Raw genomic sequence first — 17,766 nt, 5'->3', positions numbered from 1 at the left:
GTGAAATTTGCTCTACTTATACATCTCTTGAGTCAGAATGGGAAACCTCCACACCCTTGTTTGATTGTCTTCTAATTAGGTTAGTAGTTCTTTTATTATCTACTTAGTTAAGCTTTTCCTGCTTTTACTATTTTCATCTATTTTGCATCTCTTAAGGAGTGTGATCCCATCTCTTTAGATGGTGATCACACCTTCCTTCTCCCTTCTTTCGCTTTTTCTTTTTTACTTATTATATTTGCATGCATGTATTGATCCATGATCCCCATCCCCATAGTCTAAGCTTTTCCATGTTTACATTCATGACATGAATCTTACATATCTACATACATGCATGTTCATAGATGTTCTTATCCATAGTTTGCAAGCTTGTTATTATGCATCTTATTTCCTAACATTTACAATGTTCATCACATGCATCATTCTACCATGCTTAGACTAGTGTTGTCCATGCTTAGGTCCCATAGGTTTTGAGTCCTTTACTTTTCTACTTTCATATATACTAACCCTTTCCTTGCAGCCGAACCTCCGGGTATGTGTTTCTCACCTCCCTTGCACTCACTTTCTTACAGTTTCCTTACACTTTAATTTCTCCCAAAAGCATGCTATAACCCTACTTTGCCTAGCAATAGAAAGACTAGCTAGTCCAGGCGGACTGGGGTGCTTAATACCTTTCTTGGATTGTAATTTGATCCGTACCCAGACTAATGGACCATTTGTCCCCAAAAGGGCGTATCCATGAGAGTCATTACGTTACAATTATGGGTCCTAGACCCTCCTCTAAGTGGTGACTCCAACATTCAATAAACACCTCTCTTTACACCTGCCAAAAAGGTTGGGATGAGGTGGAGGACATGTGGCAATCCCCCGTCATGACCATTTGTCCTCACACTGAGGTGTTCATAAAAATAAAAGTACCATTGGCAAAAAGAAGGTGACAAGGAACCCTCACGCCCCTTGGACCAGAGAGAGATTTTTGCTTCCCGCCTTCCCTTGAAGATGACCTCTCTCCAAACTAAAATAACCAACAGAGTCACCATTGAGCAAAACTAAAACCCTTGAAAATATCAGAATTTGATGCACCCAACCTATACATTTCTCTGGGAAACCGAACTTCTTAAGAACAACAAATAAAAATCTCCAAGACAAGGTATCATATGCCTTCTGCACATCCAACTTTATCCCCATACTTCCCCCTCACACAGAAGCATACAACAGGTTTGCTAGCTCCGAGGCTAAACCAATATTATTTGAAATTATTTTCCCCTTTAGAAAAGCTCCTTGCTCCTCCGACACAAGCTTGGGCAGATTTATAGCTTCTTGTTAAAGAACTAGATTTGGATAGAAATCTAGCATAGAGAAATTAATTCATTGTCGAATTTCCATGCTTAATATTCCAAGCTAACTTACAAAGAAGCGCTTATTAACATCATGAAGCCTTCTAATGCCCAAACCACCTTCCTGATTGGGTTTGCAAACATCTTCCCATTTGATAAAGATTTTCATGGTTGAATCCACATCACCCGTCCAAATAAAATTTCGCATGACTGGTGATTGTGTATGATCGTCATCACAATATATGTTATATTTGTATCTGAATCCTAATCTGAACTCCAATTGTAGATCCGGAACCTGGGAAACCTGAGGTCATATTCACCCGCAACCTGTGGTGCATTGATCGGGTGGTTATTCAAGAAGAAGGAAGCCTGGTAATGAGGTCTTATTTTCCAGCTCGGAGGCAAACGCCATCCCCTTGTAGCTGTACACCATGAAATGTACAGTCTAAGGTAAGAACCCTCCCATTAACCTTAGGATCCTACATAAGAATATATCATAAATGACCTGAGAAACATGTTGGGAGAATTGACATTCGAAGCCTTTAACCCTCAGAGTGTCCCAACACAAAAATAGCAGAAAAACACAAACTGGTCGATCACTCCGGTCGATGCCTGATCGACTAGTCCAATGACCATTGTTGCTGTACTGAGTATTTTTCACTTTAGGAGTATGGGGCCCAGTGTCTCGTGTTGGGGATCTCCTCCCGTGTCCCAAGTAGCCCATAGGAATGTTTCCCCGACAATGTAGGTGAACAGAGCCCGCGTATTGTCTGGTATACGCGAAAACTGGCAAATTAATGTGTTTTTCCTAAAATAGCCACTAGCCAAATAGAGCCTTGGTTCACTTAGTATAAATACTTGAACTCATTTCTGAGTCCTTTTTATCAGCCTTAATCGTTGAGAGGAGAAGAGAGAAAAGAAAGAAAGAAGGAGAGAAAGAAGAGATAAGGAAGGAGAGAGGCCTAGGATCCTTTCTTGTGCCTGAACCAATAAGATAATACTCCTAAATTCGATTTTCCCTAGTCTCTATGTTGTTCTTAAGTTCTGATTATGATCTACTCCATATTCTTTCTATGTATTCATGATCCATCATGCCTACATGTAAATTTCCCATGAATTACTTGCTTAGGAACTAGGATCCTCTCATGAATGTTTGAATCTGCTCTTTTAAACTCTTCACTTGACTTTCCTATGTCCAAATTACTATGGATAGCTATTCCAGCCATGGAAATGACTACCTACCATGCTAATTATTTGGTTTAGATCATGGTTTTGTAATGTAGGACTTGATTTCATTGAATGCATGCTCAATCCATGATCAAGTGTATAAACCCAATACTGTATAGATATAATCCAAGCCCTTTCTTGTGTAATCTATAGTTGGTTCATGTTTGAAGACAATGTATAGCCATGCATGAAGGTATGATGGAACATGAACTCATTCCAGCATTCATGGTGATTTTCCTGTTAGAATTATGTAATTCTCTTCATTAGACAAAATTGGGATGTGATCATAACTACTAATCATCATCCCAGTTCATTTTGAGAGAAGCCAAGCTGAAATCCCCATAAAAGCATTCAAATTCTCAAGCTGTACTGGTCGATCTTGTCACACCCCAAACCACCCCCTGGGAGGATTAGGTAGGTAACCTGAATTGCATGACAGCAATCCGCCATATCCCATGGATCTAGAAGTAGTTAATCCATTCACAGACACATATCCACCATAATACAACATGTAAAACTCAGAGTGCTGTAGAAAACTATATTTACATTAAAGCATAAGAGAAACGTAGTAGTACAGGAAATGATAATATGTACATTAATATGTCTAATCATTCCCTCGCTCACACCCATAGAAAGAACAGTAGTAACATCCATATACAACTTCTAAAACAAAAGAAAATATATATACAGGGTGAGGCAACTCGAGCCCCAAAAAGAAGAAGAAAACTATATACAGAAACAGGGAAAAACTCCTGTCAAAAAGAAAAAGGGGTCCCCAAGATAAAAAGCATCAACAGCACCCTCCACGAGTCAATCTTCATTAATCATCGAGAACACTCGCATCAACGGTATAACCTCCGTCAGGTCCACACCAATATAGTCATAACCACCATGGCTCTCCTCCGGGTAATAAGCCTCCCCGCCATAGTGACATTTACTTGCATAATCATCTAACAGAAAACATGTATAACAGAATGTGAGCTCCACTGAGCCCCTGAATGAAACATATCATCATGCATGCACATGCAATCACAACCATATGAATCCTACATAAGGTGCAGTTCAATTATTTATTAGCCACCTAACATCACAACTAAGGCAGATTAGTGCTACTACAATCCCCAATACATGTATCCTTGGTGCGGGCTTTTAACCCCTTCCCACGATACACCCATTGAGTTATCGGAGAGGACTAGTCAGCTCCCACAGCTTTCACCAAGGTCAGCCCAACCAGCCCTCTGTGATTGACCTGTGAGGCATCCATCCTTTTTCTCTTTTCTTTTCTTTTCTCTGGCTTATAGCCCGGCTTATAGCCAATAATCACTTTTTCGATGCAATCACATTTCTTTTCTTTTCTCATATATATGGTCACTCTCACAGGCCCTTAACCCCTATTGGTAAGGGTGCGCAGCACGGGTGATGAAACTCTAACCCCACATCTATATGGTATCGTATGAGTTGGGCGGTGTCAACCGTATTCCATTCTATGGGCTACCACAGGCCTCATTTTCAAGCCGGCTACAGCATCTAGTCTAGCATTCACATTCAGCATACAATATTCAACCATAATCTCCAGCAGTCAACACAATGTTGTTTTGAGCTTTCAAGATTCATGAATTAAATATATAACATAGTAATATTATGATAAGATTCATTTCAGCATATTAATTATGTTACATCTACATACACGATGACATTCCACTCACTTTGGTCTGGTCCTATAGGTTCAACTATTGATTCAATTCTAGCCAGTGTCTGGCAGTGGACCTCGAGCGCGGGATCAAATCCTAAAGTAATAAATCAGAAATGTATTATTTAATTATTCAAAACTATTTTGGATAACCTAGTGTTGATTTAGGCTCACTGGTCTGACTCGGTGCTCAGTCTGGTATCACTTGGAATTCTCCAGGTCTTGTACTAGGCCTTCGGGTCCATGTCCCGGTGCATCATCCAGAGATGTGGATCAGGGTCAGATCTTGTATTTACTAGTGTAATCAAGTGTATATAGTCTTGATAGTCTTACAAATCAGTCCGTAGGTCAACAGTTTAGCTGGACCATCACTGGCAGGGTTGCCAGGCCCTGTGGGGCCTACATGGGTACCCAAGGTATAAATAATAATGGATAGATGTGAAGAGGGGTATTTTGGTTATTTACCACCTCCTTACACTATACATGGCCCACTGGTGAAGGCCCACAGTGACAGGACATCAATACATTCCAATTCCATTCTCTAGGTGATAGGTCTGGGCGATAGGGCAATCGCCCAGTGCATCGCCCAGAGCCTGTTTAAAGCATGAACAGGCTCCAAATCTTGGATTTTTCTGCACGGGCAGTGGCTAGGTCAATCCTCAATGCATGTAGGGTTGTTAGGGACCCTATGAGGAGTGGATTCCAATGGTCCACATGGATTATGGCCTGGGCCCACCATTTGGCAGCCAAGAGTTGTCCAGCTAGCTCAGAGAACAGTAGTCCAACTGTGTTTCAGCTCAAGGCCACGCTTTGGGCAACATGCAAGGATAGATTCACGTATGAAATCATGGTAGTAGGTTGTCCCTACATAGATCCAGGCGAGGGCTAGCTTGCATGCACAGATCCAAGCCTAGACTGCCTGTTTTGGGTGCAACTAAGCAGTGTAGTATGGCACAAAGATTGATCTCAGTCTCAAAAGCAAAACAACAGGTAAAACATATAAAAAATACTCAGATCTTCCATGCAACAGGTTTACATGTTAGATCTAAGGCAACACAAGGTAGCCCCCAGGTGTTCTGGGCTGTCCTTGGCCAGATTCACCACCATAGAGCAGGGATCCCAAGGAGAGAATAGGAAACAGTAGTATAATGAGGTATAGATGTATACCTAAGGTTGGTCTGGACTGCAAGAAACTGTGGCTGGATGCAAGGTATGCTCGCCTCCTTCCTTCCTCTTCTTCTTCCTTTCTCTCTCTTTTCCTTCTCTTTTTCCTCTCCTTTCTCTCTTCCACAATTTAAATAGTGTAGGAGGCTTTAATTTGGACTAGGTCTGCCTATTTATAGACCAGCCCAGCTTAAGGTCTGTTTGGTAGCTAGCCCCCTCCTCAAGAATGCATTCTTCAAACTGATTGGGCCATTCTGGCCACACTGGTGGGGTCCACAGGGGTCCAAGGGTAGGTAATGGTTCCCAAGACTCCCATCTACCCCGAGAGGGTGCCCATGGTCTATATGGGTGATCCCCACTTGTCTGGAGTCCAAAATAATCAATTCAGCCACTCTGGGCAATTTATTGGGTGATAGGTCCAGTCGCCCAGTGCATCGCCTAGAGAATACAACAAGGTTGTAAATCCTCTATGCTTGCACAGGGGCTTGGCCTAGGGTTTAGGCCTTGTACCTACATCTCACCCAGGGTCCAATACACATCTTTTCAGGTGTGGGCCCCACATTTATGGGTAGGAGAGAGAAAACCTGGAGTTTATGAGGTACATTCAGCAGTGTGCAGTGCAACTGCATGGAGCTGCATCCACCTTTTGGTAGGTATGTAGGAGGTCATCCTCAATGGTTCAGCTATTGGAGTGATGCACCATAGGGTGTTTGGATGATTAGCTAGAGGTCCCTGTCCTTCATTCAAAATTTTCTACCAATTAGGGGCAGGGTTGACATTTCTCCCCACCTTACAAAAATTTCATCCTCGAAATTGACTTACCTTGTAGCTCAAAGAGTTGGGGATACTTTTCCTGCATTTCCTCTTCACGTTCCCATGATGCTTCCTTTATGGGACAATTTCCCCATCGAACCTTGATGAATGCGACCGTGCGGTTACGAAGGTTATGTTCTTTTCTTTCCAATATCACCGTAGGCTGTTCTTCATAGGTCATATCTGCATCTAATTATTTCGATTCAGCAGAGAGCACATGTGCCAGGTTGTTGATGTACTTTCATAGCATCGACACATGAAAAACATCATGGACGCCTTACAAGGATAGCGATAATGCCAGTCGATATGCTACGGGTCCCACTCTACTGAGGATTTCATAGGGACCAATAAATCTTGGGCTCAGCTTGCCCTTCTTGTTGAAACATAGCAATCCCTTCGTTGGAGACACTTGGAGGAATACCTTCTCTCCAACTCTAAATTCAATATGCTTCCTTCGATTATTGGCATAACTCTTCTTCCTTGATTGGGCCGCTTAAATCTTCTCTCTAATGTTATCCACCTTTTCACAGGTTGCTTGTATCATCTCGGGCCCAAGATACTTCGTTCTTCGACTTCGTCCCAATACAACGGGGTCCGGTACTTCCAACCATAAAGAGCTTCATATGGTGCCATGCCAATAATGGAGTGGTAGCTATTGTTGTATTCAAATTCCACCAAAGGTATGTGGGCATCCCAACTGTCGTTCATTTCCAATATAGAGGCTCTGAGCATTTCATCCAAAGTCTGGATTGTTCTTTCGGATTGTCCGTCCATCTGTGGATGGAAAGCCGGGCTGAGATTTAGTTGAGATCCCAGTGCCTTCTATAGACTTCTCCAAAACCTTGAGGTAAATTGGGGATCACTATCAGATACAATGCTAATAGGCATGCCATGTAAGCGGACTATATTCTCGATGTATAGTTGGGCGAGCTTTTCCACTGAATAGCTTATTCTGATGGGAATGAAGTGAGCTGCTTTCGTCAATCCGTCTACAATCACCTAGATTGCATTCATACCTTTCCTGGTGTTAGGTAGATTGGTTACAAAATCCATGGTAATTCGTTCCCATTTCCATTTGGGAATAGGGATCGGCTACAACAATCCATACGGTTGGTGTCTTTCCACCTTTATTTGTTGGCAGGTGAGGCATGTCACACCCCAAACCACCCCTAGGAGGATTAGGTAGGTGACCCGAATTATGTAACTGCAATCCGCCAAATCTCACGGATCTAGAAGCAATTAATACACTCACGGACACACATCCATAACATTACCGCAAGTAAAATTAGAATGCTACAGATAATCTACAATTATAAAGGAAGAAAGAGAAAGCGTAGCAATACGGGAAATGGTTGTGATATATGTACATAAGTAAAGTTGTTCCATTTTCCCCATACAACCCACAAACTGAACAGTAAGATCTAACATATACATAAGCGAAAAATAAAAGTAAATATGTACAGGGTGAGATAACTCAACCCCAAAAAGAAAAGAAGAAACTAAAACAAGAAACAAGAATGGGGATGAACTCCTGACAAAAATAAAAAAAGAATCCCCAAGACGAAAAGCATCAAGAGCACCCTTCACGGGTCTTCATCAATAACCACTGAGAATGCTTGCATCATCGGCACGACCTCTGTCGGGGTCCATACCAATATCATCATAACCACCAAGGCTCTCCTCTGCGTAATGAGCCTCCACACCATAGTGGCATCCACCTGTAAAATCATCTAATAGAAAAACATATATAATAGAGTGTGAGCCCAACTGAGCCTGTGAGTAAAACATATCATCATGCATGCATATGCAACCACATGCCACATGATCCTACATGATATGCAAGTCCAGTTATTGATTAGCCACCTATCAATACAACTAAGGCAGGTTAGTGCTACTACAATCCCCAATATATGTATCCCTAGTGTGGGCTTGAAATCCCTTCCTGTGATACACCCATTGAGTTGTCGGAGAGGATCAGTCAGCTCTAGTGTACATACCCTTGGTCAGTCCGACCAGCCCTCTGAGATTAAACCTGTGAGGTAACCAACTCAATATCATAATTCACCCTTTTGGTGCTTCCCGGCATGTAGCTCGAGGATCAACTTTGTTTGGCTTATAGCCATAATTCACCTATTGGTGCTTCCCAAGCATGTTGCTTGAGGCTTCCCAGCATATTTTCCCGAGGCATCCCAGCATATTATCGAGGCTTTTCGATGTATTCGCCCGAGGTTTTACGGTAGTCCTCACAGGCATCCAACACCTTAACCCCTGTTGGCAAGGGTGAGTAGCACGGGTGATGAATCTCTAGCCCCATGTCTATATGGCATCGTATGAGTTAGGCGGTGTCAACCGTATCCCATTCTAGAGGCTACCACAGGCCTCATTTCCAAGCTGGGTACGGCATCTAGTCTATCATTCACAGTCATCACGATATATTTAAACACAGTTGATCAACAGTCACACGATGTGTAATAATTATGAAATTTAATTTGATTAAGTAATCACAGCATTATAATTATAGAATCAATTGTCGGCATAATAATAATAATGTTACATGTACATACACGATAACATTTCACTCACCTGGGTTTGGTTCTACGAGATCAGCTGTTGTTTCAGTTTCGACTACGGTTTGGCAATATACCTCGAGTGCGGGATCAAACCCTAAGTACAATTAAAAAATATGTCACTTAATACTCTAAACTATTTTTGGATGTCCTAGGGTTGATCTAGGGTCACTGGTTTGACTCGGTGTACAGTCGATCATCACTTGGTATTCTCTGGGCCATGCATTGGGCTTTAGGTCTAAGTCCCGGTGCATCATCCGGAGAATGTGGTCTAGGGGAAGAATGGTAATTTACCCCCTACAATAGATGTATCTAGGTCACAACAGCCATACAACATTGTCCCCAAGTTAGCAGTGTTATAGGGCCAACACAGGCAGGGTTTCCAAGCCCTGTGGGCCCTCTTTGGTACCCGAGGTACAAATATATATGATCAGATGTAAGGAGGGGTATTTTGGTCATTTACCACCTCCTTACACTGCTTACAGTACCATAGTGGAAGCCCCCAAAATAGATCTGCAAAAATACCCTTTTTAATTCTCTAGGCGATGTCTCTGGGTGATGTGTGCATCGCCCAGTGCATCGCCCAAAGCCTGTTTAGAACGTGAACATGCTCCAATTCCAAGGTTTCTCATCATGAGCAGTGTCTTGATCAATCCCCCATGCATGTTAGATCATTATGGACCTCATGGGGTGTAGTTTGCATTGGTCCACTTGGATTTTGACCTGGGCCCACCTCTAGGCTACCAGGAGCTGCCTAGACAACCCAGTGAATAGTAACTCAGCAGAGCTCCAGCTGCAAACCTTAGATTTGGCTGCATGTAAGGGCTATCCCACATATGTTAGGGTAATCCAAGGCTGCTGCAATACATGGCTAGGCTGGATGCAACAAGTGTACCCAGATCTGAGCCTAGACTACCTGTTCTTGGTGTAACAGTGCAGTGCAGTCTGGCATATGCATGGATTTTAGTCTCAAGTGTACAACAGCAACCAAAACAACATTAAAAAGCTCAGATCCTCCATGCATCATGTTTGCATGTTGGATCTAAGGTGGTTCATCAGCCTCCAACTGTTCTAGGCTGCTAATGGCCAGATATACATCAAACACAAAGAGATCTAAGGAGAAAAATAGTAACAGCAGCAAGGTAGCAGGCATAGGTATAACTTTTATACCTGAGAACAGCTGAGAATGGCTGCTGGAGCTGATCTGATGCACAGGTAAGCTTCCCTCCTTCTCCTTCTCCTTCCTTCTTCTCTCTTTCCTTCTCTTCCTCTCTTTTCTCTCCACGGTTTCAGCAGGAATTTAGAGTTCTAAATGAGCTTAAGGGTCCCCCTATTTATAGGCCAGCCCTCTACTAAGGCCTCTTTGGCTGCTTAGGCCCCTTTTTGAGAATGCATTTTTAGACTGATTTTCAGTCATTCTGGACACCCAGGTGGGGTCCACAGGGGTCCAAGGGTATGAGGTGGTTCCCCAAACTCCCTTCAACCTATGTAGGGTGCCCATGGCCAGTATGGGTGGTCCCCACACATCTGCAGATTAAAATACTGCATTTTCCCACTCTGGGCAATGTCTCTGGGTGATGTGTGCATCGCCCAGAGAATATAGCAAGGCTGTTTCACTTTGGGCTTGCACAAGGGTTTGACTAAGACTTGGGGCCTTGCACCTACATGTCACTTAGGGCCTTTTGCACCCATTTTCAGCTGTGGGACCCACATTTATGGAGAGGAGAGAGAATACCTGGAGTCCAAGCAGTACATTATACTGTGGGCAATGCAACTGCAAGGATCAACAATCCATCTTCTAACAGGTATGTAGGAGGACATCCTCGGCGGTTCTCTATTAAATTCAATCACTGGAGTAATACTCCACAGTGTGCTTGGATGCCATGTCAAGGGGTTTCTGTCCTTCAATCAAAAATTCCAGCCAGTTAGGGGCAGGTTTGACATTTCTCCCCACCTTACAAATATTTTGTCCTCAAAATTTGCTTACCTTATAGCTTGAAGAGTTGGGGGTACTTTTCTTTCATTTCTTCTTCACATTCACCCGAAGCCTCTTCAATGGGATTGTTCTCCCCCATCGAACCTTTACAAAGGCGACCGTGCGGTTACGGAGGTTATGTTCTTTTCTATCCAATATCTCTGTAGGTTGTTCTTCATCGGTCATATCCATGTCCAACTGTTTAGGTTCAGTTGATAGTACATGCATCGGGTTGTTGATGTCTATTCTTAGCATCGATACATGGAAAACAACATGGACGCCCTGCAAAGATGGTGGTAATGCCAATCAGTATGCTACGGGTCCTACTCTGTTGAGGATCTCATAGGGACCAATGAATCTTGGGCTCAACTTGCCCTTCTTGTTGAAACGTAGCAATCCCTTCGTTGGGGACACTTGGATGAATACCTTCTCTCCGACTCTAAATTCAATATTCTTCCTCTGATGGTCAGCATAACTCTTCTGTCTTAATTAGGCTGCTTTAATCTTTTCTCTAATGATATCTTCCTTCTCACATGTCGCCTATATCATTTCGGCCCCAAGATACTTCCGTTCTCCAACTTCATCCCAATACAACAGGGTCCGGCACTTTCGGCCATAAAGTGCTTCATACGGTGCCATGCCAATGGTGGAATGGTAGTTATTGTTGTCTGCAAATTCCACTAATGGTATGTGGGCATCCCAACTGTCGTTCATCTCTAAGATACAGGCTTTGAGCATGTCCTCCAGAGTCTGGATGGTTCTTTCAGACTGTCCATCCCTCTGCGGATGGAAGGTTGTACTAAGATTTAGCTAAGATCCCAGTGCCTTTTGTAAACTTCTCCAAAACCTTGAGGTAAATCAAGGATACCTATCAGATACAATGCTAACAGGTATGCCATGTAAGCAGACTACATTTTCAATATATAGTTGGGCAAGCTTCTCCATCGAGTAGTTTATTCTGATGGGGATGAAGTGGGCTACTTTCGTTAGTCCATCTACAATCACCCAAATTGCATTCATCCCTTTCCTGGTGTTGGGTAGATTTATTACAAAATCCATAGTAATCCTTTCCCACTTCCATTCAGGTATTGGGAGCGGCTTCAACAATCCATACGATTGGTGTCTCTCTGCCTTTATTTTTTGGCAGGTGAGGCATTCAGACACATATATTGCTATGGTCTCTTTCATCCCAACCCACCAATAGTACTTCTTCAGATCCTTGTACATCTTCATGCTTCTATGGTGGATTGACTAGGGTGAGCTGTGCGCCTCTTTAAGGATTCGGTCTTGGACATCATAATCATCTGGCATGCATAATCTATTTTGAAACTTCAATGCCCCATCATGGGCCAGTGAAAAATTTGGGTGCTTATGGACTCCTTGTTGTACTTCCCAGATTATCTTGGCTAGCTGGGGGTCCAATGGTTGTTTGGCACATCTCTTCTCGTATCGACGGTTGTAATTCCATAGCTGCTAACTGCATAGCCATTCCTTCGATCATGAGCTCTAGGTCAAACTTTTGAGCTTCTTTTAACAACTGCACGCTTATGACCAAGGAAGCGAGGGATGCAGTCTGAGATTTCCTGCTTAACGCATCCGCTACAATATTGGCCTTGCCAGGGTGGTACTGGATCTCACAGTCATAGTCCTTTACCAGTTCTAACCACCGTCTCTGTCTCATATTCAGCTCCTTTTGGGTGAAGAAATACTTCAGACTTTTGTGGTCGCTGAAGATTTCACTCTTTTCACCGTAAAGATAGTGTCGCCATATCTTCAACCCGAAGACTACCGCTGCCACCTCTAAGTCATGAGTGGGGACGAACCATCCGGAATGGTAAAAACTGGTGCCGTTACCAATCGGTTCCTTAACTCTTGGAAGCTCTTCTCGCATGACTCATTCCATTCAAATTTGAGCCCTTCTTCATTAGCTTTGTTATGGACACCGATATGCGCGAGAAATTTTTAATAAATCGACGGTAATACCTAGCCAAACCTAAGAAACTTCAAATCTCAGTGGCATTCTTCGGAGTCTCCTACTCGAGAATTGCTTTCACTTTGTCTGGGTCCACTTTAATGCCATCCTTGGTGATGATGTGCCCCAGGAATCCAATTTGGTGAAGCCAAAATTCACACTTACTGAACTTGGCATATAACTGGTGTTCACGCAACCGCTGCAACATGAACGTAAGGTGTCGAGCGTGCTCTTCTTCACTCTTGGAGTACACCAGAATGTAATCAACAAACATGATGACAAATTTATCCAACACATCATGGAAAACTTTATTCATCATATCCATGAACATCGTCGGGGCGTTAGTTAACCCGAATGATAACACTAGGAATTCATAATGTCCGTATCGAGTTCTAAACGCCATCTTATGAATATCACTGCTCTTGATCTTATTTGGTGGTATCCGAACCTAAGATCAATCTTGGAGAAGACCCTTGCTCCCTATAGCTGATCAAATAGGTCATCAATACGCGGCAACGGGTATCGATTCTTAATGGTTAGCTTATTTAACTAGTGGTAGTCGATACACAGTCGCATGCTACCATCCTTCTTTACAAATAGCATGGGTGCTCCCCAAGGAGACACGCTAGGTTGTATAAAACCTTTCTTCAGCAGGTCTTGTAATTGGACCTATAACTCCTTCAATTCAATAGGTGCCATTCGATATGGTGCCTTGGATACCAATGCTGCACCAGAGGTTAGATCAATTGTGAACTCTGTCTCATGATCAGGCAGTAGCTGGGTCAGATCTTCTAAAAAAACATCAAGAAATTCTCTGAAGACGTCAAGTTCCTCCAAGGGCTTTATCTTTGCCTCGGTGTCCATCATAGTGGCCAAAAAGCCATGACATCCTTCATCCAGCAACTTTCGCGCCTGGAGGGCGGATAAGGTTATCCTTCTGGGTTTCTTCTTTGGTTCACTTTGATAGGTGAAAATTTACCCATCCTCCAACTTGAATACTATCTTCTTCTCCGCACACATGACTTTTGCTCCATAGGCGGATAGCCAATCCATGCCTAATATCATGTCAAAGTCCTTCAAAACGAGCTTTATTAGTCGTGTGATTAAGTTCCTCCCATAAATTTCTACTTGACAGGGGTTGTAGATTTGCTTTAAGTTCACGATACTACCCGTCGGTGTGCTGAATACTAAATTGTGCCCGATGTCTCTCGGTTGGTCTTCCATCCTACTCGTAAAGGTAGTGGAAACGAAAGAGTGGGATGCGCCCGAGTCGAATAGCACTCATGCAAGAATGGTTGAGACATTGGTGAAACAACTGATGTTGAGGCTTGGCTCACTTGGCTTGTGGCTGGTCAGGCTGGCGAAGCTGCTGTTGTCGCTTAACTCATAACCGATTGAGCAGCTAGGTTGAAAGTGGGGCGGAAAGGGTTCTGACCCACATTTGGGTTACGGTACTGAGTCGGATTGGGGCTTGAACTTGTTTGGCCAGCCAAAAGTCTGGAAATTACTTGGCCACTTGCCCAACCTAGGCGACGTCGTAGGTTTCTCTTTTTCTTTCTCCTTCAATCTATCCTCCATAGTCTTCGCCTTGTTGACCATCTGAGCATAATCCCGAATATCCATAATCGATAGAACAGACCCAATCTCAGGTTTAAATCCTTTCTCAAACTTCTTCATCTTGCTGACTTCCCCTTTCAGGTGCTCTAGAACGAAATGGAATAGATCTTCAAACCGTTGCTGATAATCTAGCACTGACTTGGTTCCTTATACCAGTGTGGAGAACTTAGCTTCTTTCCTGTCCCTAAAGGTCTCTAGGAAGTAGTTCTTGAAGAAGACTTCTTTAAATTGGTCCCACGTGGGATTCGGATGAGTGGCTTCAAGATTTGGGTTGGTAGCCTTCCACTAGGCTTCAGCCTCATTCTGTAGTTGATAATCCGCACATATCAGCTTTTGCACATCCGAACACTTGAGTACATCAAATGCCTTCTCTAAGGCGATAATCCACCATTTCGGTTGCATCGCCTCAGAATTCAACTTGAAAAACGTGGGTGGTTGGAGTTTCTTAAATCTCTCCATTACCTTGGTGGTAGAATTTTCCGCTAAATGTTGAGGTATAGGTGGTGGAAAGAGTACGGGCCAGTTGGGTGGTGGGGGTGGTGCTGCGTGCTCTTGCATCAAGGCTGCAAATTGCGTAGACATTTGGCCCAATAGTTCTTGTTGTTGTTGCATAGTCCGCATCATAGTAGTTATGAATGCATTCACCTCACCGGCTACTATACCCAGCTAAGGTGCCACAGTAGTGGCTTGAGCGGCCATTGGTGCCCTCTGCGAATTAGCCGATGATTTAGAATTTTGAGCCTGGGTTCCATTTGGCAGCTCAACCTCTGGAATAATGTGAGGGTGTCTTCCTCGACGACCACCTTGAGTACTTCTTGTGTTGATCATGGTTGCTTTTTTGGAAAGAGCAACATCTTCAATAATCCAACACTCCCTACCGAGGTCAACAAACAAATCCTAGTTAACACATGTACATACCTATTCCACAGTTCCAGTGAATTCATGTAGTCATCCTAGCAAGGTGTGTTTTATTTGCTTATTCATTCAGTTCTTGTTTTTATTTGTTTTGTGTAATGTTATGCATGATGTTCACTTGAATTTTAAAATTTTAACAATAATTTTCTTAGTTATGTACCTGGGCCTAGCAGGCAAGTAGTTCCAGTCTCTTCCCAATCAAAAATTTTAACACGTGCAGGTGTTCTATGTCACTCCTAACTTCGTTAGGTAAGGATAGATAAATAACTTGATCCTCCGGTCCACTATTAGCTGCAAGTCCCAAGAAGAAAACCAATCGCTTCTCGGCACGGGGTAATATCTCTTGTATCCTAATCAGTCTTCTCCTTAGTTGCCTAATGTATCGCATGTTGCTAGGGTCCCCAGGCCTGAATAACATAGTAAGGTCCTCCCATGAAGAGGTTCTAATCATCAAGTCATTATGGATACTTAATTAAAAGAATTACGTACATGTCTATAGGAATTTAAGTAATCATGAGCAGGAGAAATAAATGGGTTGGCTTGCGGTATGTTAACACCTACGGGGTTTAATTTCGATCGGACAACCTATCAAAACCTATTCTTGGTTGAGCTAAGTTATGGGTATGGTGAGGTCTATACTCCCTAAAAATCCCATAAATTCCTACATATCTATGTTCAAGTTTGCACATCACTCAATCATGGTTCGTACATGCATGACAATAGGCACATAATACTTGATATTAAGTACACCCTATTTATTTATAGATATAGGCATATTTATTTATTCTTAAACAACTAAATAAATAGATGAAATCCTAAATTCCCTATGCATTCTATTATACTTTATCGACCCACATGTAATGTTTTATTTATCCACAAGTGTATTATTATTTAAGTATTTAATTAAAATATTTTTGTTATTATATTATTTTCTTTAAATTCACATATGTGTTTAATTTGTGTTTTTATGTTTATTATATCCTTTCTAGGCAAAACTCACAAGTTCACAGGTTTTTAAGCAAAAACAGCAAAGTTCCATTCTTTGGGCGATGTCTCTAGGCATTGGACACATCGCCCAGTGCTATCGCCCAGAGAATCGGGGCCCAGTTTATAACAGTCCGAGACCAGCCCTTTTCATTTTATTTGTTCTCTACAGCATCCTAAACACCTAGGGCAGAGCTCCAAAGGCTGGTGTGACTACTTCCACACCATATCCACCCATTTTCACTGGTCCCCCGTGATCCTACGCGATCTAGGGTGAGTTTCTTCAATTTTTCTCTTGTTTTAGGTCACTTTTCATGATTCTCTTGTCTTGGCTTGGATTTTACTATTTTTCTTGCCCTAACTTCTCCTATTCTTTCCTTTTTGTAGCACCATGTCCACTAGTCATCATACGGCGAGGAAATCCGTAGCACCTAAGAGGTTGCGGTCTGAGTTCGAGCATTCTTCGTCTTCTTCTGTACCACCCACCTCATTGAGAGAGGATTCTTCTTCCGAGGAGCCAGATTTTGACCTTTTTTGGTTTTCTAGGTATGAGCACTCTCGAGATTGGGACAAGTTTAGGTCTCTAAAGATCGTGAACGGGAGGGTGGTACAGGTGGATGACTTCCACCAGTACAACTTATACTCTAGGTTTAACACCCTAGGTTGGGCATCCATGCTCTCACCCACCGAGCCATGTTACCCTAATTTGGTTCGGTACTTCTATTGTAACCTAGGCACAGGAGTTCAGGTTGGAGAGCAGGGTAAAGGGAGTGGATATTAGACTTAACACTGCTACCTTAGCAAAGATCCTTTGGCAACCTAACACGGGCGAGAGATGCTACTACAAGCCCAGGATAGACATCTCATATATGTTTTCCTTGGAGACCAGGAGGAGGGTCTTCAAGGCATTGACTGGTTCAGAGAGGACTCCTAAGTTTGAGGCTGCCTATAAGCCTAGTGCACGGATCATTAGTAGGTGTGTCTCATATAACATCTACCCGAAAGGTGGGGATAGCGGTAGCATTTCCATGTTGAGGGACTACATTAGTTATTGCCTGTTGGGAGCGGGCCAGGGGGTCCAGTCATCAACCTCCCATATCTTCTTCTACAGGCCATGTTGTATCACACCCAAAACCCTTCCGATGGGAAGCTTCCATATGCAAAGTTCCTAACATTGGTGTTCAGACACTTTGATGTTCCCTTGGATGGTGAGTATATGGATAGGGATAGGTCTAGACCCATCAATAAGACCTCGATCCTAAAGATGAAGGTGCCAGGGGAGCCAGAAGGTGATCTAGAGGAGGGAGATCAGATGGAGCAAGGAGAGGAGCAGGGAGACTTAGAGGGGATTGGAACACAGTTTACTGACTTGCCCCCATATGAGCCACCCGGTGCCACCAGTTCACAGGTGCCAGAGTCCTACGGGTGGTCTCAGATGATGTCATAGTTCCAGGGCCTCGGTACCTAGCTCACTGACATGTCTACTAGGATGGCTTTGGGCTTCTAGT

Source organism: Telopea speciosissima, chromosome 10 (assembly GCF_018873765.1).
Source record: "Telopea speciosissima isolate NSW1024214 ecotype Mountain lineage chromosome 10, Tspe_v1, whole genome shotgun sequence".
NCBI classification, from domain to species: domain Eukaryota; kingdom Viridiplantae; phylum Streptophyta; class Magnoliopsida; order Proteales; family Proteaceae; genus Telopea; species Telopea speciosissima.
Note: the sequence above shows the minus strand (reverse complement) of the source record.